Genomic DNA, 10,086 nt, shown 5'->3' with positions numbered 1-10,086 from the left:
TAACATTTTAGTTGAGCAAGTTAATACCTGCACTTCACAGTCCCTTCTCAGAGATGATGAATCTTAAAACCACAGCTGTTCTTTTGATCATTCTGAGTTTTGTCACTGTCAATTCTGAAGGTATGATATTTATTTTAAACATTTTTAAAAATCTGTGTGTTTTGTATATTACCAATATGTGTTAACATGTATTGACATTATGGATTCTGCATATGGGTAGCACTGTATAATAAATGCATTGTTTTCTATTTTTATAGATGTGGACATTATAGTCATTGAAAATACTAAAATGCATGCATTATAACTTATGGTATAATTGATTAAGATCCAATGATGGACTGTAATATAATCATGCAAAGGAGGGGTCTCCATAACTAATACCATTATTGTAAATGATCAGCTGTACAGTTTAGACCCAAAATTCAGACACTAGTATCATGTGCAGACTGATGCTACTTTTAGTCATTGTATTTATTGATCCTCTAGCTTCACATGATCAAGTGAGACATACTGCATACAATTGTAGTTCCGGTTTCAAATTTTCCATTTTGGATTTTCTCATATATATATATATATATATATATATATATATATATATATATATATATATATATATATATATATATATATATATATATATATATGAATATGATATGGCATATGAAAACCGTTTTTAAAGAAAAAAATCGCTTTGCTCCCCCCGTCTCGGCCTGTATGTTGATTCAACATTTTTGTCTACTTATGTTGTCCTTTTTTTAGGACATATTTTTAACAACCATGTACAGTAGACAACATTACGGTGGCTCATTGAGGCCATCAGAAAAAGATAAAGAAACTTAATGATGTCGAGATCACGAGAACATCCGAGATAACAAAATGGTTTTATCGAGCTCCTGAGATAAATGATTCCATGATCGCAGATGGTTTTCTAGAGATCCTGATAAATGATCTTGTGATCTCAAGATGGTTTTCTCAAGATCCTGAGATAAATGATCCTGTGATCATGAGATGTTTTTCTGGAGATCCTGATAAATGATCTCGTGATCACAAAATGTTTTTCTCGAGATCCTGACATCAATGAACCATGATCACGAGGTAACAGAACGGTTTTCTTGAGATTCTAAGATAAATGATCTTGTATTCTTGACATACCAAAGGTCCATTTTTTTCTATGACCTCAACGAGCGGCCGGACAACATAGAAAATTCCATGGGCAATATAATAAAGAAAAGCAAGACATTCCAGAGCACGCACACACATCGGATTTGAAAAACTACGGAATGGAAATCATCACATACACATAAAGCGAGAAAAAATACAGAATGGAAATCATCACATACACATATAGTGAGAACCATGGCAGCCAATGCCTCTGTTTATTTATTTGAAACTCATAATGAAACTGCAAGTAAAAAAAAAAAAAAAAAAAAAAAAGAGGCATGTCATTACCAGTAAAATAATCTTAACTAAGAGTAACTACCACATTGTTTTCAGGTCAATACAATAGGAGGAATTATTGGAAAATGTGTTCAATTAATTAAACATATAACATGGTTGTCAAGTTTCAAAGTTTACCTGTAAAACCCACGTTTTTCACAATTTTGAGAGTCTCATGGCCGTGCAATGAATTCTCACGTTTGTGCATGAGTTTGTTATTGTTTGTGAGGCTGCGAAACCTTTTAGATATGATACAGCAGTAAATCCACTACAATTGTCCAAGAGGATTATTTCATTTGGGGGAGAGTCAACAGGAAGAGGTGTACTTTACCATTCTATATTCATGTAACTGCTATGCAAACTCTGAACCACTGAGATCTAATGTAGATATTTTTTGCTCAGTTATTATTTTAATGTTTCAGATGTTGTCTAATCAAAGGATATTTACTTTTGGATTTTGTGCTAAACAAAAAAAACCCAGCATATTTACTTTAAGCCTTGAATATGATGATTTTCTTTTTTTTTTTTTTTTTTTATAACCAAAACAGAAAGATACTAGTTTTAAATGATCATCTATCTATCCATTACTGCCACAACTCCATCTCTCACACATTTTTTGTTATGTTTCTCATTTTTCTTTCTGATTGCTCTGCTCCTGTTTCTTGTTTTAACCTTTGTATTGGTAACATGTTGAGTATAATATAGATTCATGTTCGAATTAGACACTGTGTCAAAAAACATCATATTTAAACAGATCCCTCCCTGACCGTACTCACATGCTCTCGAGATACTGCTTGTCATAATCATGAGCACAAAAAGTCTGAATGGCAGCATGAAAACACAGCCCTGCAGTTAGAGATAAAACCAGTCATGTAAGATGCACAGCTTTCAGACATCAATAATAATAATAATAATAATAATAATAATAATAATAATAATAATAATAATAATAATAATAATAATAATAATTTCTTCTTTCAGCTAAACTTATTAGCTGTTGTACAGAGACGGCATCTTACATCCCATTGAGTATTCTAAGAAAAGTGGACAGAATTGAAATGCAGAAAGAAGATGGCTTGTGTGACATTAAAGCTGCAGTGTAAGTAAGAGGTGAAAGCACAGTACAGGTTGTTTCAGAAGTTTGGAATCGTTGGCTGTTACAGTTATTCATCTCTGGAGGACACAGCCTGCATTACACTATAACACTGTTTACTTAGTTACAAGAATTTCCAGAGTAATTCTTCTCTTTGGCTTGTTTGTTTTTAAATTATTATGATGATAACGAATTATGATTCATATTGCTATTACATAAACATATTCTAGATCCACTTGAGCTTTCCCTATGCTAGAATAAATCAGTAAATGATAAGTACTTTTAAAAAAAAAAGCCCCTGAAAAGATATGTTCGAGCTGTTTAAACATGCCAAACCTCATTTCTGGCTGCAAATCAAATCACACTATTGTGATAATGTTTTCCTTGAAGCAAAATTACTTTATTATTTTGCCAGTAAATGTACTGTATGCATCACTGGATATTCTGGATTATAAATCCAGTTCCCACAAAGACTGATGTGTACTAATGATATAACAGAGAAGTTTAACCCACCAGCTGCACCGACTACTTCTGCATTATGGATCAAGTTAAATGCGGACAATATTACCTTTTTACTTAATCCCCATTTTTCTCCTGTTTTGATTGTTCTATTGCTTTCCCTCACTGCAGTAATTCCCCACACAGCTCAGCAAACTGAAGGTCAGAGGAATCCCATTACCAAACCAATTGTGTTTTACACCCAAGAAGAGAACACATGTCTGCAAGCTACCGCTCTCTGGAGGACAAAGGCCAGCCCTGCACCTTTCTGCTTGAGCTAGCCTGGCACCTGGCCAGTAGGGTCCACTGTAGTGCAATGAGGAGAAACCGTTCCTGTTGGTTTTGAACCCCTAGCCTGCCAGATTACCAGAGGCAATGTGACATGTGTGTGTCATTGATCATTCTGCGTTTATGGATATTTAACATGTTTAATAAACTATTTTAAATTTTGGGGAAGCTCTGAGAAACCCAGAGCAAGGTGGAATTTCTGTAATCAGGTCAGTATAACAATGACGATTGGCAATGATAAACAATCATTTTGTCTGAGGTTTTCCACTGCAAATCCTAAAAAAAAAAATTAAAAAATTGAACATACTGTTTAACATACTGGGATAACAAGTACATAGTTTTACAGTATATGTATTCTGCTGTACTACCTATCCAATGCTGCACAGCCGTCTCTGTTGTGAAACCTTTTTTAATCAGGTAAACACATTATATAGTTATCAACCAGCAGCTACACAAAGAATACTGAGCTGCTATTTTTGATCTGTTACAGAATCCATGTGAATGGGAAAAAACTGTGTTTGGATCCAGATATCAAGACAATTAAAAAGTGGATCAAAATGAAGACCCAGAGGAAATACAGAAGCGAGATTTTTTAAACTACCATATTGACAGCAGGAAGCAATGAAACCTGATCAGGAGCAGGAATGAAGTTAGACTTCAGTCTAAATATAATAGTTTGCTCACTATCGGTTACCACAAACATTTCATTTTTATACACAGTTTATTAAAATGCTTTATAAGATACATTTCATTATTTGTAACACTAATGCCCAAACACTTCTAGACTCTTACAGTCAGCGATGGTCATTCACCTAAAAAAAATCTCTAAGTTTCAGAAAACACACCTGTTTAGTAGTCCACTTGTTTAGTCCAATAGTTACTTGTTTCAATTTATTTGTAAATTTGTAAACCACCAGCCATATACTGAATATCTGAATCATGAACGGGGCCAAAAAATTAAACAGTACTTATTAGTAGTATTTCACACAGTAATGTGAAAAAAGTATTACACTACATATAATGTAGACAACTGTATAAAAAAATAAACATAATATTTCCTCAATTTGATTTAGTTATGACACAAAATACTTAAGAAACTTTTTACTGAATTAGAGGTGTGTTACACTGTGATGACATCATCATACCTGGTGAAAAACAATAAGCTTGGATCAAGACAAACACTAGTGATCACCTGGAAATACCTTATTCAATAACATAATAACCAAATTAAAAAAAAAAAGGTATCTGTAAGTATCTGTTGTGGTTTTAGGTATAGTGTACATGGATGTACCAGTATCATAATATTTTAAACATTTATTTGTAAAACTACAGCTACATACAGTAGCTCACTACATATTGTCTATGATACATGCCAATGCTTTCTTTTTCTAAAACTGTACACTAACGTTTATTTTTTCATCAAAATATATTAATAATACTATTTTAAATATAAATATCTGTCGAAAAAATGTTGCTTTTGTTCTCCTTAAGATTTGAGATGTACGATTCCTTACAAACAACATAATGCATAACTTGTTCACTTCTTTGCTATGTTTTCATATTTTCATATCTAGTATCAAAGGTGTAAAAATATGTGTTAGTATGGATGGGCCTTGTGTTCCAAAGAGGGTTATTTCTCCCCTTGGGTCATTTAATTTGTTTTGTTTTGTTGGAAGGGGTTTGTGACAGGCTGGCTGGTAGTGATGATGTCTTTGTTCAGGAAGCATTCCACAACACAAAAGCAGGACTATTGGGCATAAACTGCGTGACTGCACAGTATATTAATTACATAATCAAAAGCAACAAAATAAAGACTTTCCAAACACAAACAAAAAGACACAAGGGCCGAAACAAAACAAACATAAATTAGTACCTGTATGTCTAACAACAAAGGTGGCTGGCTGGCTGCCTGCCTGCCTGTTCAAACATACTCCTACTTTCCAACTAGACAAATGATTACTTTGTCTAATACTTTGTGGCTCCAGACACATTCTCACATGTATTTTGACCGGGGGTGCTTTATCCCCCTACCTGCCAATCCAAACTAAACAATACTAAATAGCGGAGGGCTTTCATCTGGCCGCATATAAACAAACATAATACAATATTTACATCAAAGGGGTTATTTACAGCAATTAATTTACAAGCTTTTAAATGATATGAATGTTATTTGTCTATTTCAGGAGTACATCTTTGCACCAGCCATGTTCTAAATTGTTTAATTGAACCAAACATCCAGGTCTAAGAGTAATTCACTTTTAAAAAAAAAAAAATTAAAACTGGAATGGAATGACCCTCCTGGTTAGGACTTGGGTACACCTAGACAAGATCACCTCTCGCAAGAAGGAAACTGTGGTCAAAAGTTAACAGAATTACATTTTTGCAGACAGTTTTCACCATGAGGTGCAAAAGCTCTTCTTTTGCATGCACACATTACCCACAGTGGACTGGAACATCAACCACAAAGAGTGGCATAACCTCCCTAGAACTGTATCCACTTGATCTGAAATGAATCTATAACAAGAGAGGTACTCTATATTGTCAATACAAAACCAAGCTCACTATATCATTTACTCTGGTGTAGTATGTTTGTCTGCTTAAATGCTGAATTGTAACACTTGAATGACTTTGTAAAACCAGTAATGGTCATTCACCCACAGCTAGTTAATATATCGATAAATAAAATCAACTATTTAAAATGAAAATTCACCAGCACATTTTGCACATTGTATTGTTAAGAATAAATAAAACACATCAAGTGTCTGAGCTTGAACAATGCTGGGCTGTTTAATGATGGAACAGAAATGTTATTGAATGTTCGATTGCAGTGAGATACAAAATCAGCCAAAGATAAATGATTCAGATTTGCAGACTTTTGTAGGCTGCCCCATGAATGCTCAAAGACATCTGACAGGCAGGTCAGACATAACTTTAGTTCAAATTAATTAAGTAACAGTACAGTTAATGCAACAATCTACATATTCTTGATTTCAGCAAATTTGTAAAATTTAACTAATAACTAGCTTCTTTATAAACTTGCAAATAATTGCCTGAAAATTGGTTTGTGTTTCACTTGTCTTTGGAAAAGGACAGTTTAGAGAAATTAAACTAGGGCACAATAAAAAAAAAAAAAAAAAACAACTATGCTGCTAACTGGTTCTGACTGAACTGTTGCAGAAGGCTTTTGGCTCTAAAACAATAAATAGACACGAACTAAAACATTCCAGAAACTAACTGCAAACAAAGAAACGTTCAGGATGGTGATTTGTAAGCCTTTTGTCATGTGACTAATCCATAATGTAAACAAATGTAAAAGACATTGCTGGGGCTATAACATACCTCAGTGTGACTATTATAATCTATTCTATTCTTAAACTGCAGCTTAAAAATATCCTTAACTTTACTGTTACTCAAGTATTAAAACATGTATATTGTTTAAAGCTCAAGTATTAAAAATGCATGTTTACAAGCAGTATTAATATTTTTTTTTTATATATATATATATATATATATATATATATATATATATATATATATATATATATATATATATACACACACACACACACACACACAAACACACACACACTATATATATATATATAATGAAGATTCACATGTATACTTCAAGACTAACCACAGATTTATGGCAGTGTGACCCCTGGTGGCTTAAAAATATATTGTCTGCATTTTAAATCATCAGTTTGAAGACTGTTGCCATTTAAACACCTGCATTATAAAAAGCATGTGTTAGCAGAACATTTCTGGGGGCTGGAGCCGGGACTCCTTCCCTGAGTCATCCCGCTAAATTATCTCTTGGAGAATTGTGCTTGTTTTTTTGTTTTTTTTCGCAGTCTCTTTTATGAAGTTCACGCTCACCAACAACAAGAACTGGACTCATCTGGTCTGTTATGGCGGTACCACTTTTATGAGTATCAGAAAGCTTTTTCAGCCAAAGCAGCTTCTCGGTTAACATTTCACAATACACTGATTACTGGTCTCAGCCTGATCATGATCTTTAATAGGTTTTCAGTAGTCTCTATGCTAACGCTGATGAGGAGACTGAAGAGGAAGCTGCTTTTGGACACAGCCTCAAATTATCTTCCCCTGCTCTAATTTTTATTTATTAATTAATGAATTAATGAATTACTGAATTAACCCTTTGCAGTCCTATGTCGGACCAGGTCCGACATTACTATTTTCCCTTTCCAGTCCAATGTCGGACCCTATCCGACATCATCAAAAAGGTGTAAAACACAGGTCTGTAGTCGTTTTTTCACTGGGAAAAATCAGAGAAAACCTTTCAATGGCCAAGTGAGACTGATAGGAGCCAAAAGAAACTGAGAAAAAGGGCGTATCTCATAGCCCCGTCCACTACAGAGATAACACGGACATAACAAAGGAGGTAGCTGCTTCTGCATCCAGCGCTCAAAGAATATCACAGGCATTTGCAGAGCTTTTTGAGATGTTATAATAATAAAATAATGACTTGGATCGCATTATTGAGGAGTTTGGTGATAAAACGAGGGATCAGGAGAGGATTTATCAGTATGCACGTCTATGAAGAGGTATATGAAAAATACAGCAAACAAGGGGTGGGGCTTGGCTGTAGATACAGTTTTTTTTTTTTGATATTCAATACCTTTTAAACCTGTTTTACTCAGAAAAAAATAAAAATAAACATTGTGTGTAAAATAAACAATGTGTGTGAAATTAAATTGGACCTGATGCGCCTGACGAGCGTTGAATAAATGGACTGCAAAGAGCTAATAAATTAATGAATGAATTCATCTTTGGTTTTTTTTTTTAGGAATCATGCATCTGCAGTTTCTCCTATTCATTCTTCAGCTCCACCTACTTTTTTCAACAAGCAAAGACTGTTATGGAAGACCCATCAAACATTCCGGCAGCAGACATCTGTGCAATAATTTCAATTATTCTGCTTTTCCAAAGGATGCTGTTTTTTACACATGCGCAGTTTTGTGGCGATGCTCATTCTTAGAACTCATGTCTCTCTTCTCAGCAGTTGGTGTCCCCCCTCTCACAGGGGTAAACCATCGGTCCACACGCTTGAGTTCCTAGAATAACTTTGGATACTACTTTATATGAAACACTGGAACGGCCTTTCTATGTTTTACGATAACATCAATGTCGCCCCTCATGACCTCTCACTCCATACTGATGCTTCTTCTATTGGTTTGGTGGTATTCCCCAGAAAAGAAAAAAAAAATCTTCCTCCTGAGCTTAAATCCACAGCCTTACTTGAAGTATTCCCTATTGTCATAGCAGCCCATCTTTGGGGCTCATTTTGGCAGAAAGATCTATCTTAATCTTTTGTGATAATCAATCTACTGTTCATATTAATAAAGGCCATTCCTCTATAATTATGCAACTTCTTCACTGGCTAGTTTGGTTTTCAGTTATTAATGACTTTATTTTGAAGCCCAACACCTTCCAGATGTCGCTAATAACAATGCCGATGCTCTTTCTCGTTTACAGATTCAGACCCCTCCCTCAGCTCAACCTTTTCCTCCACGCATTTCTCCATTCTACAAACTGATTTTCAACTAAATACATACATTTGAGCATGAATTGTACCTAATTGTTATACAGCACAGTATCTGGAATCTATAATTTAAGAAAAAAAAAAACCTCACCTTCAAAGATTAAGGTGCTAGTATGAACAATTGTATCATTTATTTTAATAATCAATATAAATTGTCAATTTGCAATCTCAAACTGCTCAGCAGAGACAATCAAGGTTGTCTTCTTTATATGTTTGAATTCTAAATATTTCAATTTATTTAATATTCATGTGTTATAGTGTACAACCACAAGAGGGAGCTACACACTCAGTTTGTGACATTTCCACCACCTGTCAAAGTTACAGACCAACTGACCGGTAAATAATGATTCAGGGTGGTTCAGTCAGTTTATATTAGAGATCAAAAGAAAAATATTACAATTATTAATAATAAGAATAATTAAAACAAAATCATGCAAGTGATATATAGCTGTAAGCATCCAAGCATTCTACAGAACTTGTAATAACTAATACAGCAGTACAAATCTTGTTTTCAGATATTATCATAAAAATCAGAACATACAAATCATTGGTGATGGTGAAATAAAGAAAGTGAAATACCTTTATATTAAGTGGTCAATTTATTGAGATATACCAATGCATAAGCATTAGATTACTCTATGGTGGAATACATTTCTCCTAGTTACAAATATGTTTTCTTAATAAAAATGTATAAATGTAACACGACTTAATCTGAAGCTTTTAAAACTGTATTTCACAGGACGCTGTACAATACTCCTAATACGGTAAATCATTGCAATGTATGAATCTGTTTTTCTGGTTTTCAGTTCAGAATCACTGATTTGGAATCCAGAAGACTTTAGCACCTTTTTCTAAATCGGATATAATGTGCTCTTGATATACAAATCTGAACCTCTCAACTACCTGGGAACCGAAAGAAACCCTTCTGCTTAACAAATCACTACCACCGCCAACTAATAAAGGGAAGCCCATCCCCAGAATCCTCTTCACTGGCTGTAAACATTTGTTTTTATCAAGAGAATCGATTACAGGTGTCCTGGCATGTTCCAGTCCAGGCTGTTAAGTTGTTCAATGCATTTTGTTTATAGTACAGAAAGATGCCCTGTATGATTGCATTTAGTTGCTCTTATTAAATGAGATCCCTCTAAAGAGCTCCTCTCTAGACTTCTTCTCCGTTATGAACATCCCTGCATTCATAGCATAT

The 10,086-nt window shown here is 34.2% G+C and overlaps 1 long non-coding RNA gene across 1 annotated transcript; it reads left to right on the top strand.

Annotated features, from left to right (window-relative positions):
- LOC121315988 lies at positions 1 to 4,743 on the top strand. The gene is made up of 3 exons (XR_005950351.1): positions 1 to 120; positions 2,419 to 2,536; positions 3,807 to 4,743. It is a non-coding gene; the product is annotated as an uncharacterized LOC121315988 (long non-coding RNA).
- The last annotated feature ends 5,343 nt before the right edge of the window (positions 4,744 to 10,086 follow it).

The sequence above is a fragment of the Polyodon spathula genome, chromosome 1 (genome assembly GCF_017654505.1).
Source record: "Polyodon spathula isolate WHYD16114869_AA chromosome 1, ASM1765450v1, whole genome shotgun sequence".
NCBI lineage: Eukaryota > Metazoa > Chordata > Actinopteri > Acipenseriformes > Polyodontidae > Polyodon > Polyodon spathula.
This window is presented reverse-complemented; position numbering and strand designations above follow the sequence as displayed.